A 23,747-nucleotide genomic window follows, 5' to 3' on the forward strand; every position below is an offset into this window, starting at 1 on the left:
GGCACTCCTGGACAATGCCTTGGGATGAGAAGGGGGCCTGGAATTTGGGAGCGGGGACTAAGGCTAGCCTCCTGACACCCCCCTCGGGACTGCCCTGAACTGCTAGGCCTCTGGAGCCAAATCATCTCGCAGACATTTGGCTTCCATTATCTGGCTATTTTGGGCAGCCCTGGGCTAGACTTGATTATTGCAAACCCGAAATAGTTCTTTATTAGACATGGCTGGCTCGCCCTCCTAAATCAGTCTTTTCGAGCCCCTGGGGTCTGGTGGGGAGCACATCTCCCCGTGCGCCCTCCAGGCCCTCTGAAGGAAAGAAGGAGCCAACCAGGGCTTCGGCCCAGAGTACACACTCATGGGCACAGGAGGACAAGTGGAGGAACCGGGCTGCGGGCAGGTCCGGGCCCTGCCCTCTTCCCTGCCCCCTGGCTTCAGCTGGCCCAGCCCCCAGCTCCTCCCCTAGGAGAGAGGGCAGAACAGGACTGGCCAGTTGAGGACCCTGCAGGACTGTGCCCGCCTGTATACTGGGGAGTGCCAGCCTGGGTGTGGGGCCTCCACAGTCCAAAGGCCACCAACAGCCCAGCCACTGGGAGTGTGTGAAGGGGTGGTTCTCAGCCAGGGAGGTGCAGGGCACTCGGGAGCAGGAGGGAGAGAGGAAGAGGCTGAGCGCAGAGCCCACTGAGGGGCCTGGGAACCTCCCTGCCTGCTGGCCGGGCTGCCTCAGCTTCCCCTCACCCTGCAGCCTGCTACCTCTGGATACAGCTTCCCAGAACAGCTGCTCCTGCATCTGGGGGACAAATCTCCTGTAGGATTTGAGTGAGATGTCACCAGGCTACTGCAGGCCTGAAGCAAGTCTCTGCCCTGCTACTTTCCTCCCCCAAGGGCATTCATTTGTCCTTATCAGATGCTGTCAGACTTGCTAATCATGGAGTTTCTGGCACCTGACAGGTGGGTTAAGGAGAGGGTTGGGTCACATTTATTTGCAGGTCCCCCACGTGGCCTCAGGTGGGTTGCATTCCGAGGCATCCCTGGTCACAGGTGGGGCCACAGGGTTCTCAGTGGCAGAAGAGAGCTCCGGCAGGATTCAGCGTGACTGGGCTGGAGCAGGATTGTGCAACAGTCAGGGCTGTTTATGTTTAATGGCTTTGCCTTTAAGGTGCTGTGGACCCTGTCATGGGGACATCCAGGCACAGGTGAGAAGCCTGGCAGGGCTGGTACATGTGGAATTAGTTGAGGGCTATGACTACCAGAATCTGGAAGAGGCCAGGAAGGATCCTCTCTCAACCCTTTGCAGGGAGCATTTCCAAATTTATTTTCTTATTTATCCCAATTTCAGACTTTCAGTCATCAGAACTGGAGAATAAAATTCTGAAGTTTTAAGTCATCCTGTCGGTGGGACTTTATTAACAGCAGTCCTGGGACACTAACACACCCGGGCTGGTTCTGCTGCCTGGAATGACCACACCCCTCGAGCTCATCCTCTAGTCTCTTACTTTCCATCACCTGTTCCATGCACCCACCTCTGTGTGCCCCAACTCTGAGCCCTTCCTTCTGCAGTAGATCTGTAAGGTTTCCTGCCAGCCTGTCTCCAGACTAGACTGCAGGCTCCTTGAAGGTAGGGCCTGAGCTGTAGCTTGATGCCTGACACATAGTAGGTGCTCCTTAAATGGGAGATGGATGAAGGCTCTGCCCAGGAATGATGAGCCCCTGTGAGCCTGACCTAGCTTAGGCTGGGGACTTGGCAGTCCTCAGAGATCACAGCATCATCCATACGGGCCACTGCCAGCTCCTCCACTCTCCAGATCCCTCCTGGCTCCTTGTGATTCTGAAGAACTTGGGGAAATTCCTAACCTTTCCTTTCAATCGGGCCATTGGCCCCTGGAGTCAGCCACAACGTAACTGCTCAGGTCCCTCCAACAAGGGGACTGTGTCTGTGGCCCAGATGACTCATGCACACTGCTCCATCCCGCAACCTTGGGCGGGACTTGTGCTGGGGATGGTGCCAGCCAGCTCAGCCAGGAGCCTGGACATCCTGTTGCCCTAACCCAGTCCCTAGGAACAGAGTGTACTCAAGGCTTCAGGACAAAAATCTGGATATGGGGAGGCCACGCTCGTTTGAAACTGAGATCTGAGTGATAAAAGGGACCCGAGAGGAGAAACAGCAAGTACCAAGTCCCTGAGGTAGGAATGAGCTTGACATGATTGAGAACTAAAAAGAACACAGGGGAGCCTGGAGCAGAGTGAAAGAGAGAGGTCAGTGATAAGACCTGAGATTCGATGGGGCCCACCTGGATCATCCAGGAGACACTCTCCCCATCGAGATCCTTAGCTTAATCATATCTGCAAAGTAACTTTTGCCATGTAAAGTAACATACTCACAGGTCCTGGGGAACAAACAGACATCCCAAGGGCAGGCCATATTCTGCCTACCATACTATCTCTCTCTCATCCTCTTATCTGTCTCTCCTGTTCTCCATTTCTGTTTATCTATCTACCCACCCACCTACCTACCTACCTACTTGGAACTGAATGTGTATCTATTGACCTGTCACCAGGCCACAATATATATCTCTTTTCCTGTCCCTTTATCAAATATTAACAGGTTATTTATCAATCATTCCTCCATGCTTTGATCTTTCTATCTGAGAACTGCATTATCACCCTTCAGCCATCTACCTAGTACCCTGTGTGTGTGTGTGTGTGTGTCTGTGTGGTACTGGGGATGGAACCCAGGCTTCACGCTGGCTAGGCAACAGCTCTACCACTGAGCTACATCCCCAGCCCTCGATAAGCTGACTTTTAAATCCAACTTATCATTTAGTTGTCTTCTGTCCATGATGAATTTCCAATCATCTAAGTCATATCTGCTCACTTGTCACAAACGTGGACTTTCTTTCCCAACAAATAAAGTCAGTAAATATTCACTGAGGGCTTGCTATGTTCTCTGTGGATGCAATAAGGGGCAGACACCCCAGTAGCCATACAGGGTCCTTTTCCATTATATCTTTGTCACTGTCATGCCATCATCATCAATCCATGCACACTGTCCAATTTTGTCATCCACACAGGGCTCGTCCTCTGTGGACTCCCACCAACCTAGGTGGCTGTCCTCTGCCTTGTGCTCGCTAGCCATACTGTGCATGCATAAATAATGCAGACTCATTTTACTTGATGTTGATCTTAGATAAAATGTGGGTAGAAAAGTGTATCTGCTGGGCAAGCATCTTGTACATCAAATAACAAGTCCTAAAGTTAAGTGGAAACTATTTTTAGGTTGTCTGGGCAAATAGTGCAGGAGATGGGAACTCCAGAGATGTGGCCTCAGGCATGTGCGGGCACACTCAGGCACACGCAGGCACACAACACGCCCACGTGGCTACACACAAATACACACGAACGTGCCTCCTCTTTCTCCAGCTACCACACCAGCAGTTCCTTCCTGGCTTTCTTCTCCCCTCTGCTCACACAAAGGGGCCTGAGCAGACACTTCAGCGCCAGCTCATGTCCTGCTTCATCTGGTTCCCAGTCTAAGAATGTCTCCTCCCCCCTGGGCAGCCAGGTCTTCCAGGGCAAGGTTAGAGCCTGCTTCTTCTTTATTTTTATTTTTATTGTTGTAATACTGGGGATTGAACCAGGGGCACTCTACCACTGAGCTACATCCCCAGCCTTTTTTTTTTTAAAGTATTTATTTTCTAGTTGTAGTTGTCAATATCTTTATTTTTTTTATTTATTTTTATGTGGTGCTGAGGATCTAACCCAGGGCCTCGCACACTCAGCTCTAAGGCTGAGCCACAACCCCAGCCCCTCCCAGCCTTTTTATTATTTCTTAAATTTGGAGACAGGGTCCCACTGAGTTACCTAGGCTGGCCTTGAACTGTCAGTCCTCCAGTCTCAGCCTCCCAAGTAGCTGGAATTACAGGTACGACAAGCCTGCTTCTCTGAACACATGCCCTCCAGGCCTGGCTGGTCTGAGGGCTGGACACTCAGGAACATCTGGCCTTTCCTTGAACTCAGGATAAGTAGGGGAACTACAGATGCTCTCCAGGCCATCTCCCATGACCCAACACAGTCCTCTCTACCTTACCCTGGAACTGGTCTTCCCAGCCCGGATGCCAGGGTTCTTCTTTCCGTGGAACTTGCCTGGAGGAACTGTGTCAGCCAGATAATCTGCCTGGAGCTGGCCTCACGGGGATCTGCTCAACAAGAATTCCCTTGTTTCTAAGCATATTTGTGGCTCTGGCATTGAGTGACAGCTCCTGTCCAGGGCTCTCCCCTGGGCCACCGCTGGAGAGCAAGCACATTTGGAGGGGCTCGCCATCTGCTAGGCTGCAAGTCCTGGACATCCGGTAGTCATAGCGCCCAGGGCCACCCCAGCTTCACAAGTCACTTTCTCCAAGGCCCTTGGGGGGAACAACTTCCTTACTCAAGGCTGAAGAAGGATCCCAAGGCTACCACCTTGCTCCCTGGAGCACTTCCCACAGTGGAAGGCTATCAAGGCCAAGACACCATTAATGAAGGCTTAACTGGGGGAGGCACATCAGGGCCAGCAGGTCCTACAGCCCCTGGCCCCGTGATGAACCTTGATTCTCAGCCACATGCTTGACCCTGTTCAAACCCAGTGTCTGCCCCTCTGAAATCCTGTGGTTTCCTCCTGCAGGGACCTCATTTAACATATCTCTGAAGCCTGAAGCCAGCCAGGGGTTGGGCCCAGAGCAGCACAGATACGAACCTTAGCACAACGCAAGCCAATGAAATCCTAGAGCCCAAGCCCTGGCTTCATGCAATCTATCTTTCCCTTATAGCCAGCCCACAAAACCCACTTAGGGGTTCTCATTAACCACTTGGGGTCCACCAGGTAATGAATTATCCCTACCTTTGCGGCCTCAGGAGCAGTCTGGGCCAGGTACTTTCAAGCTAAATGTGTTGGGAAAAAATGGAACTCTACCTACCGAAGAAGGGATCTCCTCTTCCCTGCTCAGTTCATAATAGCTAAGCTATGGAACCAACCTAGGTGACCTCCAACAGATGAATGGATAAAGAAAATATAGTATATATACACCGTGGAATATTTCTAGGCCATAAAGAAGAATGGAATTATGGCATTTGCCATAATGGACAGAACTGGAGACTATCATGCTAAATGAAATAAGCCAATCTCAAAAAAGCAAAGGCTGAATGTTCTCTCCGATATGCAAATGCTAATATGCAATGTGGGGAGGGGGAATAGAGGTTTATTGGATTAGACAAAGGGGAATGAAGGGAAGGGAGAGAGAATGGGAATAGGAAAGACAGTAGAATGAATCGGACATAACTTTCCTATGTTCATATATGAATACATGACCCGTGTAACTCCACATCATGTACAACCACAAAAATGGGAAGTTACACTCTATGTATAACGTCAAAACATTCTGCTGTTATATATATACTTTTTCTTCTTTCTACACAGGTTCCCAGCCCTAGCCCAGTCTACCCAAGTCAAAGGGAAGTACGGATTTTCTATGCACTTGCTGGAGCTCAAGTTCATGAGAAGGCTCTGGAATGTAGTTAGGGTCTGAGGCTGGTCCAGCTGGAACAACTCAGAGAGACCCTGACCCTGGAGCCAACAGGCCCTGGGCTACACAAGGGACAGCACTAGTACTAGCCCCAAGACAGCTTTCCAAGAGCATGGTGCCTCCCAACAATGCTTCTGTCCCTGGAAGATTTTAAGCATCTGTAGAGCAACCAGAAGCACCCAAAAGCAGAGGGCTTCTTGGGTGTCCTGCAACAACCACAGGATCGACTCCTCTCCCACCCCTTACATTCCAATACAAGCAACAAGCATCATTTTGATGTGTCTTTTTGCAGATTCTTTCCCCGCACCAAGACCAAATTACACATATGTATGTGTTTCTGCAGGTCTTCAGATAAAAATGCACACTTCGGGGCTGGGGTAGGGGTGGCTCAGTAGCAGAGGGCCTGCTTAGCAAGTAGAAGTTTTATCCACGGAACCAAAAGTGTGGGGGGGTTCATTTTGTAGGGGTTTTTGTTGTGATTGGTTTTGTTGTTGTTGTTTATTGCAAATGACACCACATGGTACCTAGTACCTTGCAACTTGCTTGTCATTTATGCTTTCCTTGGGACTCTTTCCACATATTGTGTGTGTCCACACATTGCCACTCCCTCCTCTGCATCCTTGTCCTGTTTGCATTGTGCTTTATTTAGTTAGTCCTCTAGTAATGGACACTCAGCTGCTCCCAGGGTCTCACTGTTATAAAGAATGCTATAATACCATTTTTATTTTTATTTTTTAAAGAGAGAGAGAGAGAGAGAGAGAGAATTTTTTAGTATTTATGTTTTAGTTTTCGGCAGACACAACATCTTTGTATGTGGTGCTGAGGATCGAACCCGGGCCGCATGCATGCCAGGCGAGCGTGCTACCTCTTGAGCCCATCCCCAGACCCTATAACACTATTTTTAAACAGGGATCTCTTTGTGCCCACATTAGAAGATCTCCTGGGAGGAGATTGCTGGAAGTTGACTTGCACAGTCTCATCTCCTCCTTGCAACCTGGGGCACCTACAGGCAGATGCCTGTACCTTCAGGTTACCTTCACCTCAGGCAGCTCCTAGTAGATTTTCCTGGACAGAGGGAAGTTCCCTCCTGCGGAGAAGCATCCTACACTGTACCCAACTGCATTGAGGTGAACCAGGAAGATACCATCCCTCTCTCTGGAACATCCTTCACCATCCCTGTCTCATCTAAATCACCACCTGCTATCATTTGGATGTGTCTTGTTCCCTATGGATTCATGAGTTGGAAGTATGATTCCTAGTGTGGCAATGTAGGAGGTGATGAAAACTTCAAGAGCTGGGGCATTGTCGGGCGCTGGTGGCACACGCCTGTAATCCCAGCAGTTTGGGAAGCTGAGGCAGGAAGATTGCCTCAGCAATCTAATGAGGTGCTAAGCAACTCAGTGAGACCCTGTCTCTAAATAAAATACAAAATAGGGCTGGGGATGTGGCCCCTCAGTTACTCGGTATCCCCGAGTTCAATCCCCTGTACCAAAAAAAAAGAGCTGGGGCATAGGACTGGGGTGTGGAGAGTGCTTGCCTTGCCTATGCAAGGCTCTGGGCTTGATTCCTAGTACTGAGGGAAAAAATAAAGAAAACAAGTAGAAAAAGAAATAAAGAGGCAGGGCCTAGTGGAAAGTCCTCAGGCCATTGGGGGTCTTGTCCTCTGAAGGGAATGCTGGTGCCCTGAAGAAAGTTCTGGAAAGAGCATTGTCATTAAAAACTGATCCTGATCTCCCATTCTGGCTTCTTGCCTCATTTAGTTTATTTTTTGCAGTACTGAGAATCAAACCCAGGACCTCACACAGGCTAGGCAAGCACTCTACTATTGAGCTACATCCCCAGTCCTTTTTATTTGATTTTGAGACAGGGTCTCACTGTGTTGATCAAGCTGGCCTTGAACTTTCCATCCTCCTGCCTCAGCCTCCTGAGTAGCTAGGATTACAGGTGTGTGCCACCACGCCCACTTTGCTTCCTGTCTTAAGATGTGATCTCTTCCTCTTGTGTGCTCTCCTGTCAGCGAGATGCCATCCACCATTTGGTGCTCACCAGAACGGAAATAATTCTGGTGCCATGTCCTTAAAGTTTCAGAACTGTGAGCTAAATAAACCTCTTTTCTTTATAAAGTTTCCAAGCATCAGCTATTTTGTTATAGTAATGAAAAATGAACTAATAATACTCATCTTCATGCAGGTCCATCTCCACAGCTTGCCTCAAAAAAATCTTTTACCTATTTCAACCCCCAGGCTCCTAAGACAACTTGTTTTATTTTAGTAACCCTGCATATACTTAAGGACCTATCTTCCTAAATGGGCTTACATCCCATAAAGGCAGAATTCGAACCTGAAAATCTGTCCTGATATATAGATGCTTTGTTTCTGTAGGTTGTTTGTATATGTGCTATTTGAAAGGCCAAGGTACCCCAAGTGTGACTGTGAGTTCACCAGTAAATACATGGAAAGAATCTTTTTAAGACTGTCAGATGGGGAGAAGATTTGCTTTGTAGCCTTTTTTTTGGCAGTAATGGGAGTTAAACCTAGTGCCTCACACATGCAGGGTGACTGCTTTACCCAGCACTAGATTTGCTTTGATTTTTCATAAACCCTGGGAAAGGTGAAAGGGTTTTGTTTACATTGCTCAACTTGACTTAGAGCCAGTGCCTTTGGTTCTTGGTGGCTCTTGGATTGGGCTGGGCCCCTCAGCTCTGAGTGGGGTGTGTCACACTTGACTTGGTTGGGCAGGCCCCTGACTTGGCTGGACTTACTGGCTGCTGCCAGTTTTGGAGGAGGCGTTTGCAGGCCCCAGGGATCTTCATTGCCTTCTGCCATCTGTGGCCAACAGGCTAAGTCTGAGAGTCTAAGAAGGGACAGGTGGCCTGGCTGGCACATTCTGCAGACATCTCCTGGGACTGGTCAGTGCCATCTCTGAACTGGAAGGCTAGTGCTCTGAGGGGCACCTCTCCCAGGCATGCAGTATCGTACATTCCAGGTAGAGCCAAGTCTGGATCCTGCCAGGCCAATGTCTTCAGCCACAGACAGCTCTGGGTGGCTTGTCCCTCTCTCCCAAGCCCCAGCTGCATGCAGTTTTTTCTTGGAGCCCAAGAGGCAAGAGCTGCTGGGTTCTGTCCTCCCGTCAATGCCAAATTATGTGTTTTGTACAGGCCTTGGCACAGAGTAAGCACTCGGGAAATATTTACTGAACAACCAATGGAATGAATGTTCACTCTTCTTCAGAGGAGGCCACGTAAAGGCACTGACTACAGGTGGGAGGGGAGAGAGTGGACTTTAGAAACAGAGGACCCAGAAGGAAGGGTGAGCAAAACTTGCCTGCATCTGATCAATCAGCAAGTCTTCCCAGACTCAACTCCTTCAGGTTCCCAGGAATTCTCTAGAAACCATAAGGTTAGGGCAGGTGTTTCCTAACCTGTGAACTCATGCTACTTCATGTGTGACCTGTGGATCAGCGGCATCAGCAGCATCTGGGAGCTTTTGAGAAAGGCAGACTCTCAAGCTCCACCCCAGACTTCAAGAATCTGCACTTGAACAAGATCCCAGGTGATCTGCATGCATCATGTCATCATTGGACAAGCAATGCCTCCAGCAGCAAGTGAATGAACATCGATCTGGAACCCAAATGAGGACTTCTCACCTGGCACAGAGGCAAGCTGTTGGGGAGTGTGGATAACTACATCTGGGACTTCTGCCTACCTCCATGACTCAGATTATTGAGTCAGATATTTTCTCTCTCCAGTCCTTGAACACTGCCTGGAACATAGCAGGCACTCAATAAATATTCAACACATGAATGTTGAACAAGTCTTAGGCTATTTTTAATTTTTATTTTAAAATTTGTTCTAATTAGTTATACATAACACTAGAATAAGGTGATGTGATTTTTTAATTTTTATTTTTTAAAGAGAGAGAGAGAGAGAATTTTTTAATATTTATTTTTTAGTTTTCGGCGGATACAACATCTTTATTTTTATGTGGTGCTGAGGATCAAACCCAGCGCCTAGCACATGCCAGGCAAGTGCGCTACTGCTTGAGCCACATCCTCAGCCCTGGTGATGTGATTTTTAAATTTTATTGATTTATTTTAATTAGATACATATGACAGCAGAATGCATTTTGATTCATTGTACACAATTGCAGCACAACTTTTCATTTCTCTGTACATGATCACACCATATGTGCAGTCACACATGTACCTAGGGTAATAGTGTCCATCTCATTCCGCCATCTTTCCTGCCCCCATCCCTTTCCCTTCCCTCCCTCCCCTTTGCCCAATCAAAGTTCCTCCATTTTCCCCATCACCCCCCCCATTATGGATCAGCATCCACTTATCAAAGAAAACATTTGGCCTTTGGTTTTGGGGGGGTTGGCTTACTTTGCTTAGCATAATAGTCTCCAACTCCATCCATTTATCTGCAAATGCCATAATTTTATTCTCTTTTAATGCTGAGTAGTATTCCATTGTGTGTATGCGTGTGTGTGTGTGTGTGTGTATACACCAAAATCTTATGCTTTTTTTCAATTAAAGTTCTTATGCTATTTTTTCAATTAAAGTTCTTAAGGTATGCTGGACCTTCTGCTTCTGTATATAAATTGCAAGTTATTTTTATTTTTATTTTTTTTAAATTTTTTAATATTTATTTTTTAGTTTTCGGCAGACACAACATCTTTGTTTGTATGTGGTGCTGAGGATCGAACCCTGGCCGCACACATGCCAGGCGAGCTCACTACCGCTTGAGCCACATCCCCAACCCTGCAAGTTATTTTTAAAAGGATGTTTGTTCCCACTAAGGACTCCTGGAAGAACAGCTATTGTCTAATAAGCAATTACTGAGTACCAGGCCAGTACTTGAAACCATGTGGTCATGTTGTCTGTGTTTCACAAACTGTGGTTCATGGGTAAGGGCATCAAGAACAGGTCTCGGAGACCTGCCCACTGGGAGCCTTTGGGGATAAGGTCTAGAAGTCTACATTTTTACTGAGCATCACCATTCCCCAGCACAATGAAGTTTGGAAATGACTCATCCCCAGTTAACAGAGAAGAAAAATGAGGCACAGACAGGATAACTGATCTATGAAAAGTCATAAAGCTGTTGAATGGTCAAGGAAGGATGCAAACCCAGGACTGTCTAACTCTGGAATGCATAGTTTTCGTCATATTGTCTGTTACACTGGCAAAACTAATAGTCAGGCTGATATGTGTATTTAGCCAGATATATGGCTTTGTGTACATTTCGTTTGTCAACAAAATTTTATAGACTCGGAAGGCAGTCAAGTGTGCTTTATTTCTCTCAGAACATCCCTTACCATGCTTAAGGAACAGAAAGATCCTCACTAAAAGTTGTCTAAGCTGAATTTCTACAGCTACGTGGTTATACTGTTCTATACATATTCACAAACATACAAAGGGTGTCTTATTTCTTTAATATATATATATTAGTTATAGATGGACATAATAAATACCTCTATTTTATTTATTTATTTTTATGAGGTACTGAGGATTGAATCCAGTGCCTCATACGTGGTAGGCAAGTGTTCCACCACTGAGCTACAACCCCAGCCCTGGCTATCTTATTTTTAGTAGCATACTGGAACACATGATAGCAACTGTAAATGTTGCCACTCTTTCTTGAACCCAGTCCAATCAAGGTTTTGCTTGAACCATTCCATTGACATGGCTCTTATCAAGGTCACCATTGACCTCCATGTTTCTGAACCTAATGTTTGATTCCCCGCAGATTTGGACGTAGGGCTTTCTTTCCTCCTGTAACTCTTGCTTCCCTTGGCTTCCAGGGCATTCTATCTCTTTGGATGCTTTTTATTTATTTATTTTTAGTTGCAGGTGGACACAATACCTTTATTTTTTATATATTCACATGTAGTGCTGAGATTTTTTATATATTCACACCCAGCGCCTCACATGTGCTAGGTGGGTGCTCTACTACTGAGCCACAATCCCAGTCCCTAGATGCTTCTTTTTTGATGACATCTTTGCTGATTCCTCTCTGTCTTCCAGCCATCTTTGAGTCCCTTCTCTTTCTACACTTGGATGATCTCCTGTAGCTTTAAATACCATCCACCTGCTGATAATTCTTAAATAATATCTTCAGCCAAGACCTTGCCCCAAACTAAGGCTGCCATGTTGAGCTCCCTGTGGGATGGCTGCACTTGATGTCAAACAGGCATCTCGAGCTCAGTATGTCCAACAATGAGCTCCTTATCCTCCTCTAAAACCTATTCCTTCCAGTTTCCCCTGCCTTAGCCAATGGCAATCCATCCTTCCATGGGCTTAAGGTCAAACTCTTGTAGTCATCCTTAGTGTCTTTCTCTCACATTCCATAAGCAAATTCTCCAAAATATACACAGAACTTGACCACTTCTCACCATTTCCACCACTGCCACTCTGGTCCAAGGTAACATCTTCCCTCACTTGGTGAGTGAATCAACATGTCTTCCCATACATCCTTCGACTTCAGCCTTCCCCACTTTGGTCTGCTCTCTGTATGAAAGCTGAGTGACCTGTAAAATCCAGTGTCAGATCATGTCATTCATGATACCAATGACAACCCCCTCATATCACTTCAGTCAAATTCAAGTTCCTTACAGTGTCCTGGGTGACCTCTTCCTTTGACATTGTAAGCATGCTTCTGCCTTGAGCCCTTGCACCTGCTGTTTTGTGTAGGGATGGACAGGGGTTCTTGACCTTTTTTGTATGGTGGACTCTTTCTGAGTATAAGATCTTTTTATTTTTATTTTTTAGTTGTTGATAGACCTTTATTTTTTTTTTTATTTACACGTGGTGCTGAGAATCGAACCCAGTGCCCCACACATGCTAGGCAAGTATGCTACTGCTGAGCCCCAGCCCCAGCTCCTCTAAGATCTTTAAATCCAGTTTTAAAAAAAGTTCCATAAATTACAAAGAAAACCAATTTTATTGAAATACTACTCTCAAAAATATTTTTAAATGTATAATATAGTAATATATGTGCTTTATTAATTCATTAAATTGGAGCATAATGTTGAGGTAGTGATGAATGTAATATTTTAAGGTATTTTCAACAACTGTAATGTGATATGAAAATATCTGTGATTTTTACTAGCAGCAGTGTCACAGGTGCTGCTAATATCACTGATTTGTTATCTGCATTCATAATTGAAGAACTGCTATGTTTTAATTAGTGAAAATAAAGATGCAATTCTTTTTCTCATAAAAGGTGCTGACCCCCTGAGTTCTACCCATTGACCTCTGGAAGGGAGGGTTCATGGGGTCCAGGTTAAGAAGCCTGGGCTTAGAATGCTCTTATGCTTTCAATGTACCCTTACTCACATATACTGTCCCACACAACTCACTCCTTCTCCTTTTGCTTAAGAATCATATTCCTGGTGAGGTCTCCCCTGACCATTCTACTTAAAATTATACCCTTACTCTCTCCATTCCCCTTTTCTGCTTAATTCTTCCCTACATCACTTAATTATTTTCAAACATATAGATTTTTAATTTATTTATTGCTATTTCCACTAGAAACAGACACTAGGCACTTGTCAAATGGTGACACATTCTAGTGTGGTGTCTGGCATACAGAAGTCACTCAATAAGTACTTGTTGAAAATAAGTAATGATTAAATCTGTATGACCTGTGTCTTCTCATTTTTTTTCCTGCAAAAAGTTAATGAATGATTGGTGAGACTTTTAATAAAGATTAAGGAGTTATAATTATCTTCATCACTATAATTTTATTAACTTCCAATATTAACCTTAAACAGTGGCACAGAGCTGCAGGTTTCTTAGCATTCTGAATAGGCTTCCAGTCCTGTTTTCCAAGGATGCTTTGGGGGCCTGGGTTTCACTCCATGTCAGGAACTATCTCTGATGCAAAGTGCCACTCATAAAACTCTTTCTTGCCAAGGTAGCTAGCAGACTTCCCCAACTCCAATCAAATCAATAATATAATAATACTTTTTATTTCTGGCAACCCTATAGGTCAGCTACCACTTACTAGCTATGTAATTGTTGGTAAGTTACTAAACTTTCTGAAAAGATTTTTTTTTTTTGGTACTGGAGATTGAACTCAAAAACTGAGCCACATCCCCAGCCCTATTTTGTATTTTATTTAGAGACAGGGTCTCATTGAATTGCCCAGTGCCCCGCCATTGCTGAGGCTGGCTTTGAACCCACGATCCTCCTGCCTCAGCCTCCAGAGCTGCTGGAATTACATGCATGCGCCATCGCGCCCGGCAAGATGGGATTTTTGTGGGGATAAAATGGAATGGCCCCCACAGGGTGCAGTATAGAGCAGGTGCTCTTTAAATGATCATCCACAACCTCTTCCACCTCAGCAGGTCACTTTATAACTGCTTGCCAATGCATTTTCCCATTCAAGTTCAGCTCCTGATGGCTAGGAGAAGGGCCGTGTCCTGTCTTCCAAGGCATGTTAACCTCCTGCAACTTGATCCAACCAGAGCAGCCCCCTTTAGGACTGCCTCTATAAATTGATGCCACCACTCTGATCCCCAACCTCCAACATGTGACTGAGACTGTTATCTGGACCTTGACAGTGAAGCCCACCATTTATCACAGTTTCCTTTCCTGACCCTCCTTGTACCCACACTGGGAGTTCCTATACCCGTCCTCATAGAGGGAAAGACAGAAATCATCATCCTGCTGTTTTCAGGTGTGTAGTGCTTTTGAAGAGGGCTTTCACCCTTCCCCAAAATATGTAGGCACAAGGTAAGAGAGGAGAGGGTATGTGTGACAGCTCAGTGGTAGAGCATATGCTTAGCATGTGCAAGGCTCTTGGTTTAATTCAAGCACCAAATACCAACAAACAAAAAGGGGGAAGGGTCAAAGTACTCTGTGCACAATGCATTTGAGTCTGGTTCTGCTTTACCCACACAGCATGTATACATGCATATTTACATATATGTATATATGCACACATGGCCTCAGGAATCTTCCACCACTTCATTATAGGAAGAGGTAAAACAGACCTAGAGAGATGAATTCACTGACCCAGATCACACAGCTTCTCAACTGCAAAGTCAGGAATTGAACCCTCCTAGCCTCCAACACCTGTTTTCAGGCGTTGACCCTGGCCTGGGAAAATCCTACCAACTGACCACTGTGAGCAGGAGCCAGGTCTAACTTTGAGGTGGCACCCAGTCCCCTCTTCTTGCCAGATAAGCTGCCTCATACTTTGTGAATGAAGGCCACAGAAGAGAAATGTTGCAGTGACTCCCTTTGAGCTCATATTTCTTTCTTGTTGCGAAAAGTGCTTATTTCAGCACCCATCATCTCCCTCTTTGTTGTGTAGACAATCCGCCCTGTCGGATTTGAGCTGTTATTATGAGTTTGTTTATTATTAGATTTATTTCTCCTATAAGCAAATGTGTTCACAACAGTCCATGGGGGAATCTTCTTAATTGTCACATAAATGTCATCTTATGTAAATTGAATATTTATGTTTTCATGGAAGTCGGTGGCGGGAAAAGGAAGAATAAACAACCTTCAGTCTTGGAGAGGGAAAGGGATTCACAACTCACCCACATGCCTTCAAAACCAAAAGGTGAGTTGCAAAAATCATTGGATCATCTTGGAGGGGCAGCCAAGAGAGCGGGGGTGGGGTGGGGTGGAGAAAAAGCTGGCAACTATGCCATGGGAATATTGGGCTAGCCTCCCGGATCTCCCCCAAACCGCCAGCCAAGGCCAGACTACTTCGCTGGCTGAGGCATTTCGAGGAGGCTGAAGGTTGCCCCCAACCATCCCCATCCAAGAGACAAGCCCTTCTCCTTCCTAGAGAGAAGGTGAGCGCGGTGAGCGCGGCGGGCGCAGCGGGTTAGGTGGGTGTGGTCCGCAGCTCTGGGAACCGACCCAAGGCCCCGCCACCGCCGGCTAGCCGCCCGACAGCCCGCCCGCCTGGCGAGCGCAGGCTCTTCTTCCAGAAACTGCGAGGATCCAAGCGCACTGTTTGTGCACCACAAGGTCAAGTCGGGAAGTGGAGCCGGCGGAGGAGGGGCGATGAGGCGAAGGGTGGGGAGGGGGGAGCCCCGCTTCTTAGCCAAGTGCCAGCCCTTGGAAGTTGCCCCTCAGTTGTTAACCCTTTAAGGGGAATGGGCGGGACGAGCAAAAGGGAAGGGGTTGCCCCGAGGCAAACTCCTTCTGGACCCAGGACGTGCAATCACCCAACCACCCATCACCGCGTTCTTCACCCTCCGGAAATACGGGGCAGCTCCGGGCGCCTGGAGGCACCCGAGAGGGGGGAGGGGGCGACGAGTCCTAGAGGGACCCTCTCTACGGACCGCCCCTCTTTTCGTGAGGTCGCCTACAATTTCAAGTTTCCCCTGCCCGGGATGTTAGTTTCCATTTGGTGTGGGTGGGCGAGGAAGGCTGCGCCCCCTCCCCCAGACTAGTACGCGCCCCTCCCCTCCGCTCCTGCCAGCACTTTCTGCTCACTTCTGGCGCTGTAAAACGCCACGCGATTTATTCGATTCACATTTTAAAACCAGCGATTCGGAAACGGGGCCGAGGGTGAGGGTCTCCCAGCGCTGGAGTCCCGGGGGGCGGGGTGCTCAGTGCAAACCTCGTTTCCTACGCGAGTGTCGCCTCCAGGCTGTTATTTGCAAAGAAACGTCTTTTTGACGCAGGGAGAAATGGCAAATTTTAAGTACGTCATTAATATGGCGCCAAAAGATTTTTTTTAAGTATAAGCTTGCTATTTTTTTTTTAAGGTTGCGGGGGGCGCCGCCCGGGTCTGGGGCGCGAAGGGGGCGGGGTGTGAGCAGAAAGTGTGAGTGAGAGAGTGGAGGGGCGGGGTATGTGTGTGAGTGTGTGAAGTGTGAGCAGACCTGATGGGACTTGCACGGGCGCAGCCGCCGCTCGGGCCCGGCCCTGGGGACAGGGCGGGCTGGGGGCGCCCCAGAGTGCTTGAGTCGGGGCCCCGCTGCAGGCAGGCCGGGGCCCGGCAGGGCACCCTCCCCCCCTGGGGCCCGCAACACTACCTGGAACCGCCGCGGGAGCCAAACAACTGGGCAAGGGGGGGGGCGGTGACGGGGGGTGTCGGGAGCGGAGATCCGAGTGAATAAGAAAAAAGTGGCTACTCCCCCTCCCTCGCTCCTCCTGCCCGCCCCCACCCCACCCCCACCCCAACACATTTTTTTTTTTCTAAAGAGATCACAAGGAAGTCTTGGTTTAAAAAGAAACAGAAACATACACAGGGGGTTGGTGAATGGTGCCGACCGCGGCCATCGCAGTTGGAGGCTATTTTTTGGGGGGGTGAGTAGCGTCCATGGAGTTACTTTGCTCCCACTCCTAGCGGCACCAGCTCGAGTCTGGCGGGCTAACCGTCCCCAGCAGGAGCGCGGGGCTGGGGACGCCGCGGGCACGGCCGCCTCCCTCGCCACGACCCCGGATGGATGCGCGCCCCCCGCCCTCCCGCGCCGGCCCCAGGAGCTCCTGGTTTCGGGAGCATCCTTCCCGCGCCGGCCCCCGCCGCGGCGCGTAGCCGAGGGCAGCGCCCCTCGGGAGGGCACCGCGGAGCAAGGTAAGATCCAGCCCCCGGTGGCTGGGCCCTGCGCATCTCCACGGCATTATTTTGTGTTTTTGCAACAGATCTGCCAGCGCTCCTCGCTCTCTCTCTTGCTTGCTCGCTCGCTCCCTCTCTCTCTTGCTGGCTGCCTGTTCTAGGAAGCCAGCGCGGGGGGTGGGGGGGATGCACAGCACTAGGGAGAGAGATTGCGCATGTTGGTCAGTCGTTTAAAGAGTACGGTGCGGGGAGGCTGAGAGGGGCGCATGCAACAACAACTTTTGGAAGGGTGAGCCTGGCGACCTTCTTTATTAATGACTGCGGCAAAGCGCCCCTGGGCCGGCGAGGGGGCGCGGGAGGGCGGGGGCGCGCGGAGGTTGCAACTTGCCCCGCGGGCTCCGGCCGGTTGGAGGGGCTGCGGCTGGAGAGGGGAGCGGGGGGAGGCCGAGCGTCCGGGATTGGGGATTCGGAGAACCTGGAGCTATCTGCCCTCCTGAGTTTCATTTTGTTGATACGCAGCACGTCCAGCCGCCGAACCGGGCTGAGCTGGTGCACATGACCCGGCGCTGGGCTCACGTGCAGCCGGTCCGGTCCCAGACACCTTCCGGGGGCCACCGCCTCCGCCCGGCGCCCCCTCTCCGGGCTGGGTGCACGCGGGCGCCGCACGCGGGGGCAGCATGCTCGGCTCCTGGGCTCAGAGGCTCTGCACAAATTAGACAGGTTTTTTTTTTGGAGGGTCGGGGGACACCCTTTACAGGTGAGTGTGGAGGGTGCGCAGCCTTGGCGCCTGGGGCTCGGGCTGGGGTCGGGGACAGGCCCCCCCACCCCCAGGGCTGCGCGGGAGTCCGGCGGGGGAGAAGCGCTGGGAGAGTGGAAATGTACCGGCGGCGGCCGGAGCGGCGGGTGCGCGCCCGCGGGGCGACGGCAGGGGGCGTGGCCCTTGTTTACCTTCTCCCAACTCTGCCGGTTCGCGTCCCGCTCCAGGGACAGCTCCGCAGTCCCCTGCCCTCCGCCTCCGCCCTTAGGCCCTGGGTGATATGGGGAAGGTGCTGACTGGCAGCAGACCCTGGCTGGGATGCACACACCTGACCCCCAAATGAGCGACATTGCAGCCCCCGCCCCCACCGAGCACTGCTGCAGTCCCTCCGCCGGATCCCCGGCCCCGCCCCGCCCCCGGCAGTGGCATCTTCCCGGCCTCACCTCCTTCCTCCCTCTCCCTCCCTCCTTCCCACCCACTCGCCTGCGCCTGCGGAGCGGCTCCCTCCCGCCTTCTCCCCGCCTGGGTGCAGACTTGTGGCTCCCCATGGTCCCTTCCCGCCCATCCCTGGGTCTTGAGGCACCCCTTCTCAGGCCAAGGGATGAGAGGGGGTCAGCTTGGCCATTCGGAGCTGTTCCGCCGGAGGATGAGGATGTCTGTGAGACAGGCAGGAAGCCTTCACTCTAGCTTCCAGAGGCCCAGCCCCCCCCCCAACCCTGTCCCCTACTACACACCGCTGCCCCGCTCTCCCTCCCCAACCCCCACCTCTGGGTCTCTAGTGCCCTACCCGGAGTCTTCTAGACCCCTCCCCCGCCAGGGGCGACAAGCCCACCCACCTCCCGGGTCCGAACCGCCTCTTGCCCTTCCTTCGCCTGGGCTGGAGCACCCCGCAGCTACCTCCGGCTCCTCCTCCAGGCTCCCGCGGTCGGAATCACGCCGGCGCGCCTCCAGCCTGCGGTCCCGCGTACTGCCTCCAGGGGCGGGCTAGAGGCGCGCACAAGCCCCCTTCTAATCCCCTTAGCCACTGCCGCCGGGCCGGGGCACTTTTTTTTACGGGCTTGGCCGCCAACCTCGTGCTGGGGGAGGGGGAGGGGCGCCAGCTTTCTTTTGCCAAAGGCAGTTTGCAACCCGCATCCTTGGTCTCTGCAGATTTCTAAACCACACCCCTGCATATAGCACCCCGGCTGGTCTTTTACGGTTCCAAGGCACAAAGTTTTATCCAGAGGCAGTTTGTAGGGGGTCATCAAGAGGGGTCATGTTTGTATCCAGAGCAGTGCCAAAGGATCTAGAAGGGTCTGAGCCCCTTCATTGAAAGAAAGAGTACCCCTGAGCCCAGATAAACTGGATAATCCCTAAACTTTTATGTTTGCAAATCTAGTCCCCGGCCTTGGGAGGTGGTAGGATCTCCTGGCCCCTCCTTCCAGAGTGGCACTGACTCCCTTTTTCACTGGTAAAATTCCCAGTAGGACATTTGGCAAAAGGGCCAGGCAGAGATCTGCCAACCGGGCCTGGCCCTGTTTCCTGGGTTCCCAGAGTGCTGGGTTCTCCCGTACCCTGACTTCCTTTCTCACCTTAGGGCCCCAAACGAATGCACTATCCCTCTTGTCTTCTTCAGGCGGGTTGGGACTCGCAGGGAGATCTACCAAGCAGAGGAGGAAAATAACAACAGAATAACTGTAAGGGGGGAAGGAATGAGTAATAAAGCTGACCCAGGCAGGGAGGAGGGCTTTCATGTTTAAGCGATGCTATTTGCTTTTTAGGTCACAGGCTGCAAAAACAGGCTTTGATCCGAAGTGGGCGAATAATTTATTGAGAAAGTTAGCATGGTAGGGGGAAAAAAAAGGAAAGCTTGTTTGATCTGGAGCCTTCTCAGTTGTCCCAAGTGCTGCTGGCTGTTGTTTTGAGTGGAAAAGCATTTAGTTCCCCAGCAAATGCCTCTCAGAGGGAACTCCTCACCTCAAGCAGAGAATGTTGGTTTTGCAACTGTTTGACCAAGGGTCTTCCCAGCACTTTTGGAGATGAAGTGTTTAAGGACTGAGTTGTTTGGGCTCTGGATGAAGCAGATGTTTCCAGAATGTTTTCCTATCCAACATGCTTTTCCTTTCCTTAAATTGCCTGGTTAGATGGCCAGTAACATACATGGAAGAGACTGTCGGAAATCCCATCCACTTAGCTCTCATTGACAGGTGATGGAGGGACTGCTGCTTCTCAGGCCCCACATGCACTTTGGAGTCTTGAAGTTAGGCTTCTGACACTGACTGCTACGTCTTTGAGATTGTGGGCAGGGTGTTCTGGTTATAACCATTGTTTCTGTTAATAGGGAGGCGGTTGTCTTTATGCTCATTACCCAGGTCAGAGATTTCCTTGCAGTAGGTTGCTTGGGAACCTGACAGTTTTTTTAATAGATCAGAATTGAGGAGAGGATACCCCTGCCTTACCATGTCCCCCCACTTAGCCCCCCCACCCATGTGGCTCAAAAGCTTACAACTGCAGGTCCCAACTAAAAACTTAGGACCCCAGGGAGGTTGGTCCTGGGACTCTAGATCGTCCTCCTCTCAGTACTAGAGAATAACCCTACCCAAACTCTGCAAATTGGAGATCTATATATTCACATTAACCTTTTGGGGATGGATTATCCCCTCTGGAGTTACACAGCCTAGATTTGAACCCTGGCTGCCCGATCATCTGCTTTGATAATGGTTCTGGGCCTCAGTTCCTTCATCTGCCAATGGGATTGAAACAGTTGAGGATCCCGTTCAAAAAGACTTAAGATGCACAGGCCTGTAATCCCATCAACTCAGCTACTCCCAAGGCTGAGCCACAAGGAGACCAGCCTGGACATTTAGTATGACCCTCAGCAATTTAGTGAGACCCTATCTCAAAATAAAAAAAATAAAAAGAGTTGGAGATGTAGCTCAGTGACAAAGCACTCCTGGGTTCACTCCCCAGTACTAAAAAGAAAAAAGAGGGTGGGGGAGGACTCAGCCCAGAACTGGTAAAGTGCTTGCCTAGCATATGCAAGGCCCCAACACTGGGGAAAAAAAAGTCTAAAACGCAAAGCTAGGCATGTGGTAAGCACTTGATTAGCATTAGCCATTCTTACTGTTATTACTAATGACCTGGGCAGGGTCTCAATGCAGCTTTGACCTGTTCTCTCACCTTTAGGCTAGGCCAGAGAGCCAGCTCCCTTCTCTAAAGAAGAGGTCCGAAGGATCCTGCAGATGCCACTGGGCAACCAGATCCTGGAGCAAAGGAATGGAGCTTTGTCCTTTCTGAGGTGAAGAATAGGGTGAGGAACTACTAAAAGCAAAGTCCCTTTCATTCTTTGGAGGGTGGGTGTAAGCAGCACATTTTAGGGAAGCTGGGTCTCTCTAGGACACTTGGAATTGCAGGTGGGCAGCGATGGTGTTAGAAGATTTGAGCTTCCCTTGCCTTGGAGAAGCAGGGTTGAGGATTGCAGGCAGCAGCTCTCTACCCTGTGTGCACAAAATCATTTTTGTAACTGCAATTTACTGTCCCCTAGAAGGCATTAAAGTTAATGAGAGATAGGAAAGAGTGGGGCTCTGACCCCCGTTTCAAGCGGTTTTAAAAGTGTGCAGCTCTTGTTTTCTGAATGTCTGGCCTTCCCGACACAAGGAGGCTCTGAGGACAGGTTTTCCAGCGGAAATATCATTAAATTGTATTAGCATCTTATTACACACACGCCTTAGCGGTCTGCCTCAGACAGGGAGAGTTTTTGTTTCTCTTTGAAAGATTGTGTCTGGAATGGTAAACTGCCTGCTTGAAAGCCCTTTCCCCCTTTTTTTAAGGAGGAGGACGAAATCCTGCTGTGTGTGGTGGCGGGCAGGGCAGGCCTAGTGGCCCCTGGAGAGGAGAGGCCGGAGGCCAGATTGGGGTGTTTTAACTGCCCAGGGAGGACTGCAGTAGCAGACCTGAAAGGCCCACTGTTCCCAGGGTCAGCTGGAAGGGCGTTAATGGAGGCCCAGGGTGTTTATTTGAGTTTATTTGCGGAGAAGTCTTTAAAGGGGGCTGGCATTGGGTGGTGGTGTTCCAAGGCCAGACCTGAGGCCCCCACTAAGACCAATAGCTAGGGCTGCCAAGAAAACATCTGCCACCAAATTGCTGCTCTATTACTGAGTTGACATTGATCATTAGCCAGGAGCCCAACCAAATAAAGCCTCGTGGAAAATGTGTGAGGTCAAGACAGGGAAGGCAGGCTGTGAAAATAGGACGGAATCTTGGGCTGGGGTGTTTGTTCCTGCAAGACACAGGCAGGCCAGCTGGGCTGTGTAGTTCCGACACTTCCGAAGGGGACTAGAGCACACTCAGCACTCCCTATGATGAACTGGTTGCCGTGTGATGGGGTTGCTGGGGCTCCTGCAGGGATCTAGACAGACATGCTCCTTACACACTCACAAGGAGGACAGCCAACAAGTAGCTCAGCCAACACAACTGTGATGGTTGCCCTGGAGACCTTGAGTGACTACATGGTCAAGTTCTTTAGATAGGGTGACACAGGTGATGCTTAAACCCAAACCTGGAGAGTAAAGAGTCAGACGTGCGTAGACCATATGAAACATTCCAGACAGAGGGTACAGCTTGTGCCAGGTCTCGAAGCCTGGAATCTTTGGCTTGTTCGAGGAAATGAAAAGAGGCCCATGTGGCTATAAAGTGCTGAGGAAGGGGATCATGGTCAGTGTGAACTTGTCAAAGTGGGCAGGAGCCAGATTGCGTAGGCTCTTGTGGTCAGGAGCTTGCAAATGGTCCTTTGATCAGGAGGAAGCCTTTGAAAGATTTTCAGTAGGGGCATGCTGTGATCTGATTCATGCTTTTTAAAGATCACTCTGGCTGCTGTGTGGAGTTCTGGATTATGGGGGGACAGTGGTGAAAGCTAGGGAATGAGCAAGAGGTCCAGGCAAGACTCAAGATGGGTTTAGATGGGAGTGGTAATAATAAAGGTGGGAAAAAGTGTATTCTGGGGGCGAGCCCATGGTTCCTGCCAGGGTTTGGCTGTGGGGTGGAAGATGCACAGAGAGACCGGGCCCCTTTGAAGGTGCTCTAGGGCACACACAGTCCTGAAGGACAGCTTCCAGCCTGTGTCACTTTTGGGGGTACTGTAGGAGTTGTGAATGGCAGGGAAAGGAGATGCTTCTTTTCTAGACTGTCCTTTATAGATTAGGTTTCATGTTTTGCCCCTAAAAAGTAAGTGCCTTGTGATATTGAGGTCATCTCCCAGAGCAGACTTTGCTCTTGGGAGAGGCTGGAGGGACCAATAGAAAGAGAAAACCAAAGGCCAACGTGAAGGCACTTCCACATCCTACTTGCTTTTGCATCTTCAGGTTTGAGCTTTGGAAATGGAGTCCTCTCGGCCCCTTTTGTTGAGATAAAGGAGAGGGTGATTTGTGGGGCTGGCTCGCAGGGGCCCTGACTCATTTGAGGCTTTGCTAGGCACTGTGACCGGGGGCTCACTTGAGGCAGGGAGGCCTTTGGCATGGACTTAGTTCAAAGGAAAGAAGCTTTACTCACAAAACAGGGAACTCTGAAGCCTAGTTATTATTCCAATTAAGCTACCACAAAATCTGTTCCCTAATAACTGCCTCCAGTGGGGCAGCCCCGACCAGGAGAATAATCCCTAGATGCTCTTCAGATGTTCTTATGAAGGACAGGTTAGATGGGGAGGTGGCTTAGATGAGGTGTGGGTCTACCTGCCTGTTGGTCCTTGGGCAGTAGGACATAGCATTATGAGACAGGTGTGGGCAATCAGAGAAGTCTGCCGGGGGCCCCTTCATAATATATAGTGTCATTGCTCTTTCTGTTCAAGGGGGTCCCAGGTGGTCACTGGCAGGATTCTCCACCCTAGTCTAAGGCTACCATGGTATTAATATCTAGCATCTGCATGGAGCTCCAGCCC

General features: G+C 49.7%; 1 protein-coding gene, 2 long non-coding RNA genes and 1 pseudogene across 11 annotated transcripts in view; 2 read left to right on the plus strand and 2 right to left on the minus strand.

The window, feature by feature from the left end:
* Positions 1-16,587, minus strand: part of LOC124109102 (glyceraldehyde-3-phosphate dehydrogenase-like) — a 38,475-nt pseudogene extending 21,888 nt beyond the window's left edge.
* On the plus strand, positions 611-5,823 carry LOC124109104 (uncharacterized). The gene is made up of 2 exons (XR_006856872.2): positions 611-945; positions 5,447-5,823. It is a non-coding gene; the product is annotated as an uncharacterized LOC124109104 (long non-coding RNA).
* The window catches only part of Jade2 (jade family PHD finger 2), a 52,072-nt gene continuing 43,840 nt past the window's right edge, over positions 15,516-23,747 (plus strand). The window contains exons 1-2 of one of the 9 annotated variants that reach the window (XM_046467609.2): positions 15,516-15,539; positions 21,002-21,125. The gene's annotated coding sequence lies outside the window, so the exon portion shown is untranslated. Of the gene's footprint in view, positions 15,540-16,731; positions 17,098-17,293; positions 17,369-17,708; positions 17,837-21,001; positions 21,126-23,747 lie in introns of those variants that run through there. The other 8 variants (XM_046467606.2, XM_046467611.2, XM_046467607.2 and 5 more) reach the window with 8 other exon arrangements.
* LOC124109103 (uncharacterized) lies at positions 17,359-18,240 on the minus strand. Its single transcript, XR_006856871.1, has 2 exons — positions 18,028-18,240; positions 17,359-17,782 (listed from the first exon to the last, which is right to left on the minus strand). It is a non-coding gene; the product is annotated as an uncharacterized LOC124109103 (long non-coding RNA).

The sequence above is a fragment of the Marmota monax genome, unplaced genomic scaffold (genome assembly GCF_021218885.2).
Source record: "Marmota monax isolate L192 unplaced genomic scaffold, Marmota_monax_Labrador192_F-V1.1 WCK01_AAM20220418_F8-fsc00199, whole genome shotgun sequence".
In the NCBI taxonomy this organism is placed as follows: domain Eukaryota; kingdom Metazoa; phylum Chordata; class Mammalia; order Rodentia; family Sciuridae; genus Marmota; species Marmota monax.